This window comes from Heterodontus francisci, chromosome 3, assembly GCF_036365525.1.
Source record: "Heterodontus francisci isolate sHetFra1 chromosome 3, sHetFra1.hap1, whole genome shotgun sequence".
Lineage (NCBI taxonomy): Eukaryota > Metazoa > Chordata > Chondrichthyes > Heterodontiformes > Heterodontidae > Heterodontus > Heterodontus francisci.
Window position 1 is genome coordinate 48114228 of NC_090373.1, and position 13552 is coordinate 48127779.

The window sequence follows — 13552 nt, forward strand, 5'->3', positions numbered from 1 at the left end:
CTGAGATTGTGAAAAATGTTCTGAAAGTACAACTCTTACTTTCTTACACTGCAAGGTGCCACAGCTAAATCGTTCCCCCTGCCTCAGAGGTTGGTGACCCCAATTGCACTGAAAATGGCATGGGCATCCCGCTGCAATATGCCAATGCCCTCAGATTGGAATGGGGTCAGGTATTATCATGAGTCAGTTGGAAGTTCTGTCCCACTCATGACCCTTTCCAAGAAGCCTAGATTTCAAGTCTCAAGGGCGGCGCAGTGGTTAGCACTGCAGCCTTACAGCTCCAGGGACCCGGGTCGATTCTGGGCACTGCCTGTGTGGAGTTTGCAAGTTCTCCCTGTGTCTGCGTGGGTTTTCTCCGGGTGCTCCGGTTTCCTCCCACAAGCCAAAATACTTGCAGGTTGATAGGTAAATTGGCCATTATAAATTGTCACTAGTATAGGTAGGTGGTAGGGAAATATAGGGACAGATTGGGATGTTTGGTAGGAATATGGGATTAGTGTAGGATTAGTATAAATGGGTGGTTGATGGTCGGCACAGACTCGGTGGGCCGAAGGGCCTGTTTCAGTGCTGTATCTCTAATCTAATCTAATCTCTACTGACTCAACTCTGTCATAAAAAAATGGTTAATTCGGCGAGAGACTGGGATGGAGTTAACTCTAATTGTTATACTTATTTGAAGAAACAACCTCCAAACGCCTCATTGTTTCGCAATCAAAGGCATTCTCTAGTATAGCACTAATTCGTATAGACCAGGAATATCCTGGGTTCAATTTCCGGTGTGTGCTGAGTTATCTGATCTCTGCCTATGCAGCAGTTGGAACACTACAATTGCATCGTTATCTCTGTTAGGGAGCAGAAAATCAGCAAGGGTCCTGTTCCTGATCACTATGCAACATCCCCAGCTGGAAGTGTATGTGGGCATGCAATGAGGTTCAGAGTGGGTTTGGCTGTGATGCCCTGGTCGATAGGTTATTCAAACAACATCACATGATGATTAAATAGAATTACATAGTACTTGCAGAAAAGAAACAGGCCATTTTCAACTGATTTATGCTCTACATGAGCCTCCCCTCACCTTACTTTATCTAAACTTATCAACATATTCTTCTATTCCTTTCCTTGTCTTTTTATCCAGCTTCCCCTTAAATGCATCCATGCTATCTGCCTCAACCACTCCGTGTGGTAATGGGTTCCACATTCTCACCAGTATCTGAAGTAAAAAATATTTTGCTGAACGTTTTAGCAATATATTAATGACTATCTTACATTTATGGTCCCCATTTTTTGACTCCCCCACAAGTGAAAAATCTTCTCTCCATCTACCCTATTGAGCTGCTTCATAATTTAAACGACATCTATCAGGTCACCTTTGTCTTTTTTCCTTGATAAATAGCCTGTCCAGTCTTTCTTGATAGTTGTATCCTCTCCGTTCTGTCCTGTTAATCTTTTCTGCATTTACACTAGTGCTTCTATATTGTTATTTTGTAATATGGATATCCGAACTGTACACAGTATTCTCAGGTGTGGTCTTACCTAGGTTCCATATAAGTTTTTGAATTCTATTCCTTGACTTGACCACCAGGACTTGCACACAAAAATCAAAGCTGATACTATAGTGCAGTACTGAGGGTGTACTGCACTGTCGGAGGTGCAGTCTTTTGGATGAGACGTTAAAACGAGGCCTCATCTGCCTGCTCTGGTGGATGTAAAAGATCGCATGACGCTATTTCGACGAAGAGCAAGGGAGTTATCCCTGGTGTTGTAGCCAATATTTATCCCTCCATCAACATCGCAAAAACAGATTATCTGGCCATTATCACGTTGCTGTGCCCGAAATTGGCTACAGCATTTCCTACATTACAACAGAGTCTATGCTTCAAAAGTACCTCATTGGCTGTAAAGAGCTTTGAGACATCCAGTTGTTGTGAGAAGAGCTATATAAATGCAAGTCTTTTTTTTTTTACTTATATTGTCATGCAGGCCCCCACCTGCCAAGAATGAGGCACATTAATTTTGCCACATGGGCATTAAACTTCAAATTATTGCTGGGAAGAAGAGAAGGCTGGTTACAAAGAATTGCCAGGCTCCCCCATCCCCTCACAGCCAGAAAGAAATGTTTTGCATGTTAGCATACAGTGTTGAAAACAAAGGAACTGTCCCCTGCTGCCATACAATACACAAGAGAACTGGTCAAACCAGTTGGTCACGTGACCACCTGCTGGCCAACTTGGGGGAGTTTTAAATTTTAGAGAGTTTTTGAACTGGCAGAAGGCAGTTTTGCTCCTGGAAGAAGAACATCTCTCTCCTGTCGCTCCCATCTCTTTCTCACCAGCTTCGGAATCCATTGAAGACACATGAACCCAAGAGAGAAATGTCTTCTACAGTGAGCAAGGTTTAAGAAGAATACTGGCCCCAACGAAAAGCAAGAATTACCTACAAGCTAGGAATCTACAGTGAGCTTGAACGGTAACAAACTCTTCAGATATTGCCACAAACCTATCCACTTTATCTTCTCTTTTCTATCTCTATTTGCATGTGCGTATTGAGTATGCATGCTAGCGTGGATGCGTTTTGTATCCGCAGGCGTCAACCGAATTAGAATTTAAGTTTTAATAAATTTCAGTTCTTTACACCTAATAAAGCCTGTTGTGCTCATTTCTTTATCTTCTAATTGGAAAGTGGTGAACAAGGATTCATCAAGGGGGAAGCTCAAGACAGTGTATTTAAAAATTAAATCCTGTTACAGTAAGACCCAGTGAAGGCTGAAAGGGACCCCTTTCTCACCTGGTCGTTACAATATAAATATATATATTGAAATATTTATAATTTTTGACAGACTTGGTGAAAGAAAAATAAGCTAGTGTAATGCAAACTCATGTTTTTATGAACTTTCCACATTAATTAATCAGTACCTTCAATATCCAAGTTGTTTAATGGGTCTGTGCATTTTAAATTTTTTATCAGGGCTTTCCCAAAATAACAGTAACTGCATTTCAAGTAACTGTTGAATGTCAAGTATTTTGGGTAGTTTGAAAGACTTGACAAGGTGCTCTACAAATGCAAGCTAGTAGTCTTGTTCACACTAGTCCTTTAGAATTTCCTTTAGAAATGAACAATATGAAACTAGTCTTTTCGGCTCAACCAGTCCATGTTTGTTTATTTTCCACACATGCAGTGGTCTGGACCCAGTGTCCCTGTTCCGCTCCCACATTCCTTTTTTCATTATTTCAAACACTTATCTAACCTAATCTTAAATGTTGGCACAGTTTCTTTGCTTCAATTGTTAAATGCAGTAGTGCATTCCCGAGCCTCACTGTCCTCTGCATAAAAATAAAAAATCTTACAATTAATCTTGCATCTTGTCCCAAGAAGCCATGTTCCAAACTCCTCAATCACTGGAAAAAACCTGTTTATGTTACGACCGACTGCTCCAGTCAAAGCCCCCAATCAAAATATACGATTCTGATTGTAGTGGGAGAAACGCACACTGTTAATTTAATCCCGTCCCTCCACAGGTTGCCTAACATAATTTTAAACTTTCCAAATTAAAGAAAGACCCAGCCAAATTGTGCCAGCTATTAACCCCCGAATGAGGCTAACCAAACCAGCCGTCTTTAAATCAACAAATTAACTGTTTAATTAGAAAAACTAAATTCTTTAAATACCACTAAGATATAAACAACATTTAAAATAGAAAAAAATTAGAGTCCTTGCAAATTTGCACTGCTGCCGGAAGTGCAAAAGTCCAAGGTTGCTTGAAGTCCTTACAGCCGTCCAATGGGGAGGAAATAAAGGGTCTTCAACAGTAGAACAGACGGTAGTCTGATTCCAGCAGTAAGTGATGCTTTCCTTCTCCAGCGATGAATTTCCACAATTAAAAACTTGCAAACACTTTTTAAATGAATCAATTTGGCTTTAGAATTTTTGAGGGATAAGATTATCACAGTCTAACCTCCCTTTCTTCAGTTTAAATTATCAGAGATCTCTGTTTTGGCTTGACTTTTTTAGAATTTTGAGAGATAATAAATAAACAGACTAAATTCTCTTCAGTTTAAATGGTCTGTTTCTCCTTTTCAGCTGCTAACACACAGCTGTCTCTCTTTCTCCTGTTAGAACAGACTGTTTGCACTAGAAGCCAGTTCAAAATTGAATTGTAACAAATGTATCTTTGGATGCTCAGTCCGAGTGGCTGTATCCAAGGCAACAAGAATGCACCCTTTGACTCAGTCTTTAGAGCTTGCTGCCTTAAAGCAGTATGGCTCATTTTCCAGCCTTCAAGGCACACCACATATTTCATGGAGGAAAAAAAAAAGACAGGATCATGACACTATTTTATCCCATAATCTACTCTGTTCTAATGAAAACAGGCCCATTGATTGATTGTTCCTTGTCTTTGCATACTCTGTTTCATTTGTGATTTCTTCCTTACTTTTTAAACAGTAGATAAGCGCCATCAAGGACCCAGCAAGTCCCCTCTCTCTCACGTGCACTTTCTCTCCAGATGCCAATGATCTGTGTATTTCCAGTGTTTGTATTTAGTTTTCAAGCACCTGCAGTACTTTTTTTTTTGTTCTCAATTGCTCTATTCTGTTGGATTACCTGATAGGGTTTTCTTTTTGATTGGATGAGCTAAGATGAGATATAACCATTTTGAACTTTATTCACTTTGTGATGCTGTAATCAAAATGGTTACCTTTTTTTAATTACTGTTCTCTATTTTCCTATTCTACCAGACCACAGCAGTTCCCATCCATGATCGCAGGCAAATATCTGTTCTCGGGTCACTTTATCTCTTTTTTAAATTGTTTTTTTAGGAGGTCAATAACAACAGTTCGAGTAAGTTATCACTATTGAGCTGTTCACACAGTTCTGAATTGTACTTGAGGTTGTTTCCCCTTAAGTGTTGGACTTTGTGTTGATACTTAGCATGATTGCAGCATCAACTTATGCTTCATTTAGAAGGACGAGTTAACATGCTGCTCCTGTAGAAACTTGGGAAATCTTCATTAAGTGCTTTTAAACATTTCATTGCCAAATAATTGGATGGCTACTAGGGAATGAGTGTTTATCGTCTATGTGGCCACTGGCTGCATGAACCTATCACAGATCCTATTCTACCCAATAATTGTAATTCAAACATGACATGGTTAACTGTAGCATGCTCGGAAGGAAAAGTGACTTTGGACCTATGGTTCCCAAAGTGCTTCACTGCTGGGGTTTTCCATGTGTCATTTTTGGGTCTGTGTTGTAGACCAGTGGATAGATATTGATTACTTTGATTAGTCAACAACTGCATTATTATTGTATCTTGCGACTGGCAGGGTAATAGATGAACTAGATGGATCTTAGTCTTTTTTAGTCCAGCGGTTCGTGTGTTCTTAAACATTTGTGTGACGCTGTTGTAGTCTGAATTTTAATTCCCTTGTGGCTCTGGGAATTAAACTGTTCAAACTTGAGAGAAATGTTTGTATTAATGTAGTGCTTTATATTGTTGAAATGTCTTGAGGTGCCTTGCACAATTCTTTTGGGGGGGTCAGTTACAGTTACCATCTAGGTAATACCTAACAATTTGATAAATCTGATCCTAATTGGTATTGTTTTTGAAACTGCAGAATCCAGTGGATAATGAATTGGACTAAGTCTGCCTAAACCTTATTATTTTTTCCAAAAAGAATTCTTGAACACCAGAGGAACTTTTAATACCATCAGTTTTTCATACCTTCAAACTTAATTTCTAGAAGTTAGTATGCAGCTTTCTCTAACTCTCAGTAATGTTCAATTTTTTTTTTACTGTGTAGTTTCACTGAAATCAAAATGTCATCCAAAACTAGGCGAGGGATATAATCATGAATGCATCAAAAAGAACAGGTTTTATCATCAGCATTTGGTAATTTTATTGATGCAAACTTGTGTAATTTATTGCATTCATATTATCTTGGTTTACGTAGCAGTCTACTGCTATATTTCTTCATACTGAGAGTTATTCATTTGTACCTTTTTCTATTTTTCTGTGCCATTTAGACAGGATTAATGTAAACCCTTGACGTGTTGATGACATGAAACAGTAGAATTATTTAGTGCCTGTCAGTTGAGTATTCCTTAAAGTTAATCTAATCTGAAACCTTTGTTGTGACCAGCAATTTGACAAGTTAGTTTGGTGAATAACAACACACCTATTCTATTCTGTAGTTTATTTCCTGAACAAATGCTATTATGGCCAGGTGAGAAAGGGGTCTAGGGTTCCCTCTCGGCCTTCACCTGGTCTTACCGTAATAGGGTTTTATTTTTAACACACCGTTTTTTTTTATCTCCCCTGTGTGAATCCTTGTTCACTAACTTGCAATTATAAGGCAAAGAAACTAGCCAAACAGGTTTTCTTAGGTTTAAAGAAAGAAAGTTGAACTTTATTAAACTTAAACTCTAATTCGGTCCACGCCTACAGATACGCAACCCATCCAAGCTAGCATGCAGATGTGAGACAGAAAAGAGCAAAAGAAATAAAGTGGAAAAGTTTGAGGCAATAGAGTCATACAGCACTGAAACAGGCCCTTCGGCCCACCGAGTCTGTGCCGACCATCAACCACCCATTTTTACTAAATCCTACATTAATCCCATATTCCCTACCACATCCCCATCTTTCCTCAATTCTCCTACCACCTACCTACACTAGGAACAATTTACAATGGCCAATTTACCGATCAACCTGCAAGTCTTTGGCTGTGGGAAGAAACCGGAGCACCCGGCAGAAACCCACACAGTCACAGGGAGAACTTGCAAACTCCACACAGGCAGTACCCGGACCCGCACCCGGGTCGCTGGAGCTGTGAGGCTGCGGTGCTAACCACTGTGCCGCCTGAAGATGGTTTTGGTTATTGTTCTTCGAACTCACTGTAAAATCCTTGATTGTAGGTAGGTCTTGCTTTTCGTTGGGGCCCAGTATTATTCTTAAACCTTGTTTGATGTAGGAGACTTTTCTCTTTTGAAGTTCATGTGTCTTCAGTGGGTCCAGAGGCTTGTGAGAAAAAGATTGGAGCAGACAGGAGAAGTCTCCTCACTCCAGGAGCAAACAGTCTTTCCTCAGTTCAAACTCTTTGTACAGTTCAGAACAACCTCGATTGCCAAACAGGTTAGTCATGTGACTAGCTGATCTGACCGTGTCTGTTTGTGGATTTTCTTGTCTTATGCACAATACCTAGTGCTCAAAGTCCATTGTGGGTTAAATTGGAGCAGTGAATAGCCCCTTTGTCCTCCAAGCACTGTCTGTTAGAATGCAAATGTTTCTTTCCAGCCACGGCTGATTTGTTTAACAAGTCATTTCCTTGCTCTGGTGACAGTTTAAAATCAATGTTCATATGACAAAATTAATATGCCTCATTCTTGGCAGGTGGGGGGTCTGCATGACAATACAAATGGAACTCCAAAATCACTATGCACACCTGCATTGGTCATGATCAGCATTTTCTTCTAAGTCATTGTAACTTTACCAGATGGTGGAAGATTTTTATGTTTATTTAGATTAAGTTTAAAATGTGTGCATGTAACATTTCCATTCACTGATGTGTCTGCATTCTGTGGAGCTGTTACCTGTAGCACAAAACTATACTTATGAGAAGTTTTGTATTTTCCAAATGGCCAACTGTGATAATCAGTAAAAATTACAAGATGAAAAAGATGCCTATTTGCATTATTCCAGGAAATATAAACCTTCAAAAGTGGATACAGTCCTTTTATATTTTTGCAAATTGTATTGGATATGTTACCTAAAATTTGTTAACATGCCTGAAATTTGGAAGCCATATCTATTTAACAGTTAAATCATAAATTCTTGAAGTACCTTTTTAAGCTAGATTCACTGTCAGAAATTATTAGATAAGATCTGCAAAAATGAATTTTTGAAAACTTATGTACACAGGTATCCTTGTATTGCATTATAACTACAACAGGCGAGACAGTAATATTTTGTTTGAAATGTTTATACAAGATAGCTCAGGTCCTACTGAACATGGTCATGATTTTAGCATCTTAAGGAACGTGTGATGGTGAATTGACAAGAAAAGGGACAATTGCAATTTGAAAAGTCACTCCTATAATGGGATAACAATGTGAACAAACAAATGAATTAAGGATCAGTTTATTAATAGATTAAATAGGCGCCACTTTCTAAATTTGAAAATTCAAGTTTATGGCTTTCTGCCAGTGGAAGCCAAATTAACATCAACGATGGCAGTGATGTTTCGGTGAATTTGTAATATGACAAAGTGGTTAATCTACTTTAATGTACTGTATTATTTCAGCAACATGCTTCTACAGAAATGCAAATGATCACATGATGTATAGGTCTATCATCATCAGCTAGCACAAATTAAAATTCAGTGAATGAAACTATGGCCCTGATAACAGGGAGGTTTACTGCCTCCAATAAAACCAGAAGTGGGTGGATTGGGATTGGATTTCTGTTTTTTTTTTTACTCTCTCAACCCCACTCTTTCTCCACCGCCCCCCCCCCCCCCCCACCAATCCTGGAAAGTTAAAATTACCCCTGCCCCCAGGAGTCTCTGGGCTGATCCATGTTAAAGAGGATGCATTACAGGACATGATCTTGAGTGTTTGAAGAGCTAGTTTCACTGGTGCCTGATTCTGTTTGTCTGATATAGCTAGATAAAGAATAATGATTGAAAGGGTTGCCGGGGAGCAAAGCTTTCTGATGAAGCAGTGACATACTAATTTCAAGGTATAATCTATTGTGAAGTAATGAAGGGTACATAAGCTAATTCGGTGAAAGACGCCCTTTGGTCTGCCCGAAACTTGCTGGTCTTCCAGCGCAAAAAGTTGTCCATGACCGAATGTTGCAGACTGGCACATTCCAAGGTCCAGGACTACGTGCTGAGGGATGCACAAAAGCTTGGGGCAGCTGCAGCAAAGGCTCAATGGGGAAAGACCACAGTGTAAGGTCCCCCCACCAAGCTGAACTGAGGGGCTGGATCCATGGGAAACCCCTCGAACTGTATCGGAAAAATTTTCATTTGCTGTAAAATGTAAAAATGTTAGTGGCATGACAAATGAAATGGAAGGGTTGTGAGGCAACTCATGATTGTATTGAAGGAAACTGATCTCCCTTGCAATGTTTGTATTTTTTGGTGCTGTTTGAAACTGTTTGACAATGTAATTTTTACAGATTTTTATGAATAAAGTATATTTTGGAAATAAAAAAAAAACATAAGCAAGAGCAGCAGTCGAGTGCTATCACAATCCTGAAGTTGACAGTTGCCCTCTACTTTCCCATCTTCCTCTGAGATTTGGCAAATTTCCTCCTCAGTGAGTAAGAGGATAAAGGTTTAGAGATCCACCTGTTGCAGTTTATTTCTGGTGGCCTGGGCTGTTTTCTTCTTTTAAAAAATGCAACAGGTGGAAATTAGTGGGCTGCAATGATGTACAGTAAAACCCAGGTATCACTGTGGTCCATCATAGATGTGGTGGTAGCTGTCTCCACCAAACAATTAGATTTCACTTGATGCTTTTTGGAGGGTGATTGCAGGTAAGGTTGTTCCTGAAGGTGAGGGCGGGGAGTGTAAAGGGTTCTAAACAGTCTCCTGAGCATTGAGGACAATGATAATGAAAGATCCAAGCACTTTAATGCATTATGAGGGGAGGTTATTGCATGTGAAAGACATTATTGTTATAGTGCATTCTTGGAAGAAGGGCTTTGCTTAGGATAACAAGTCTGAAAGCATGTTAAACCTTTTCTGGCACTGTTTGCTATTCATGAGATGTTGGCATTGCTATTGACTGCCCAGGCCACCGCTTTCCACTGGTATTCTAAACAGTGCTTCCTACTTCTTCCTGACTGTCCAATGACATTTCCATAGATGCAATTATGAATCTATATGGTCTCTGCTTTCCTGCAGACATTTTTGATGGTAACCTTGTCACTCTGTTTCCAGACCATTTTGCTGATCTTTAAATTTCTGCAGGAAACCCCAATGGGCAAGCTCCCACGAAGGTTTAGTTGACATCAAGGAATCACCCCTCTTAGTTTCTGGCCTACAGCCTAATTTAAGTATGACCAGGGCAGCCCAATTGACACCAGGTAGGTGTGAAATAATGCCTCGCAGTATTTTCATTCAGGATTTTGCCCGTGTAGAAAATTAAAGATGAAAACTTCTAGAAGCTGATCCTTTAATGAATGACATTAACTCTTTCTTAAATATGTTTGAAACAATATCTGGTAATTTAACTTACTGTAAATTTTTTGGCTTTTTAAAGAAATCTAACTTACTTAAACTTCAGACCCAATATTTTTCTCTTTGCAGTAGTTACAATGAATTTTGTTACAACTAATACACCAAAGAAAGTATTGGTGCAGATCTTTGAGTGAAACCATCACAATTTTATTTTTAATTTGATTAAAGAAACTAAGAATATAAATTCACAGGAAAAACTTGCCTATATAATAGTTTTTTTCCCAGTGGTTGAAATGTATGCAATAAGGATGTCTGTGCCTACATGCAAAACCTGAGTTTCAAGTTCACGCAGGTACCCAGAATCACTGAAGAAGCTCTAGAGCAGCAGGCTATATCACCTAGCTTGCTCCAGTGCCTACAAATTGTTTTCATTAAAGAGTGCCAGGACATGGTGACCTGGTTGCATCCCCTCTGATGAAAATTTACCAAGAGTAAAGCTCCCAGGGAAGCTACTTTTTGGAGTAGTGATTGAAATTTGATTTTACTTTTAGTATGAAACATCATTAAAGCATGATTTTTTTTTTTTGACTTTTTATGAGATAACTTTGAAAGCAAAAGTGAGCCAAACACAGAAAAGTGTTGTGGGTAAGGAAATTACCATTTTTATTTACTTTGCAGAAACCATTCAAAAACACTTTCTTTCCTTGGGGAAAATCTCTTAACAAGCTTCCCAAATCTTTTCATTGGAGTTGTGCTTACACTTCCAATCCTACAGCCCAACAACTCCACTTTCTTGCAACTATGTAACCTCTGGGTCACTGAGCAATGCCATGGTAGGTCTGCTAATATTTAAATGAAAATAATCTCTCTGCTTGTCTCTTTCACATTCAAAATCTAACATTTAGCAAATTTATCACCCACCCTGTTAATTGCATAGTGGGGCAATTCATCAGCAAAACTTTAATGACAAGTTAACGGAACAGATAACCAATCTGCTTTGCTCACACATTCACTACATGGATATGAAAGGTTGTTGCTACCAATCAGGAACGAAGAAGCCACACAAAAGCAACCTTTTGAATTACTTAATTTCCTCCCCCTCCCACCCCCCATTACCAATCTGAAAATAACAGCTGTCACAAAAATCAATTAATCAGATCACTCTTACTCATTTCGGTGGCTGTCTTGCATTTTCTTTTATCGCACATTATCTCTGTAGCAGTTGTAAGTCGCCTTTAGATAGATTGCAGTATGTGGTTTTGTGTTCCCCATTTATAGAAAGAGCATTAAAGCCACAAGCAGTGTACAAGGATGATGCCAGTGAAGAATTATAGTTTTGTAGTGTTATGATTTTCAGGTTTTTGTGTCAGATATTCCTTTTGGTCAGCATTTCCAGTCACTTCAATTAATGATTCTCTACAACCTGGAGTGTACTATTTAACTGCCTAATATCTAGTTAAACAGTGATCTAATTTGACAATTGTAACAGAGGATGCTTGCTCTATATATCAGCTACTAAAATTTTCCAAGTGCCACCACATTATTCTCCCCTCTTTATGGAAGGCAAACTGACAACTTTCCATTAAGCTATGGCATAGCTTCAACCAACAACTGGCTTACCCCTGACATCAAATTGCATGAATGAACAATATGCCAGTTTTCACAATGAGAACAGTTAATTTCCTACACTCTTGATTATGGAAGGTTCTAACGATGCAACACCCTTATGCTATAAACATAGAGTTCACTTTTTGATTTCTCACGGAGGTATTCAAATTTAGCTAGTTCAGAACTTCTTTAAAATGCAGGAAAATCCCCCTTAAGGATCAGTGTGGTAATCTATGTGTGGAGCCACGGGAAATGGGTGAGGTCTTTAAATGAATACTTCTCGTCTGTATTTGCCGTGGAGAAGGTCATGGAAGCTAGTGAGTTCAAGGGAGTGAACAGCGACATCCTGGAGCATATCAACATTACAAAGGAGGAGGTGTTGGAGCTTTTGAAGTGCATTAAGGTGGATAAATCCCCAGGGCCTGACTAGGTGTATCCTAGGATGCTATGGGAAGCAAGGGAGGAGATCGCTGGGGCCCTTGCAGAGATTTTTGCATCATCGTTAGCCACGGGTGAGGTACCGGAAAACTGGAGGATAGCTAATGTTGTGCCTTTATTTAAGAAGGGCAGCAGGGATAAGCCATTGAACTACAGGCCAGTGAGCCTTACATCAGTGGTGGGAAAGTTATTGGAAGGGATTCTGAGAGACAGGATTTATATGCATTTGGAAAGGCATGGTCTGATTAGGGATAGTCAGCATAGCTTTGTGTGTGGGAAATCATGTCTCACGAATTTGATTGAGTTTTTTGAGGAGGTGACCAAGAGGATTGACGAGGGCAGGGCGATGGACGTTGTCTACATGGACTTTAGAAAGGCCTTTGACAAGGTCCCGCATGGTAGGCTGGTCCAGAAGGTTTGAACATATAGGATCCAGGGTGAGCTAGCCAATTGGATACAAAATTGGCTCGGTGATAGGAGGCAGAGGGTGGTAGTGGAGGGTTGTTTTTCAGATTGGAGGCTGGTGACCAGTGGTGTGCAGCAGGGATCGGTGCTGGGCCCTCTGTTTGTCATGTATATTAATGACTTGGATGTGAATGTAGGGGGCATGATTAGTAAGTTTGCAGATGACACCAAAATTGGTGGTATAGTGGACAGTGAAGAAGGTTGTCTAGGGTTACAACAGGATATAGATAAAGTGGGCAAGGGATTGGCAAATGGAATTTAACACAGACAAGTGCGAAGTGATGCTTTTTAGGAAGTTAAACCAGGGCGGGACATATACAGTGAATGGCAGGGCCCTGGGGAGTATTGAGCAGAGAGACCTTGGGGTGCAAGTGCATAGTTCCCTGAAAGTGGCAACACAGGTAGACAGGGTGGTGAAGAAGGCATATGGCATGCTTTCCTTCATCGGCCGAGGCATTGAGTACAAGAGTTGGGACGTCATGTTACAGTTGTACACAACGTTGGTTAGGCCGCATTTGGAGTACTGTTTGCAGTTCTGGTCGCCGCACTACAGGAAAGATGTGATTAAGCTAGAGAGGGTGCAGAAAAGATTCCCAAGGATGTTGCCTGGTTTGGAGGGCTTGAGTTATAAAGAGGGATTGGACAGGCTGTGTCTATTTTTCCCTGGAGCGAAGGAGGCTGAGAGAGGGGACATGATAGAGGTATATAAAATTATGAGAGGCATAGATAGGGTAGATAGCCAGAGTCTGTTTCTCATGGTAGAGGTGACGAAAACTAGAGGGAATAGACTTCAGGTGAGAGGGAGGAGATTTAAAGGGGATCTAAGGGGTACATTTTTCACACAAAGAATAGTGGGTATC

At 39.9% G+C, this 13552-nt stretch overlaps 1 protein-coding gene across 8 annotated transcripts in view; it reads left to right on the top strand.

Moving 5' to 3' along the window:
* acp1 (acid phosphatase 1) overlaps positions 1–13552 on the top strand; it is a 102312-nt gene that overhangs the window by 14837 nt on the left and 73923 nt on the right. The gene's annotated exons all lie outside the window — the stretch shown is intronic.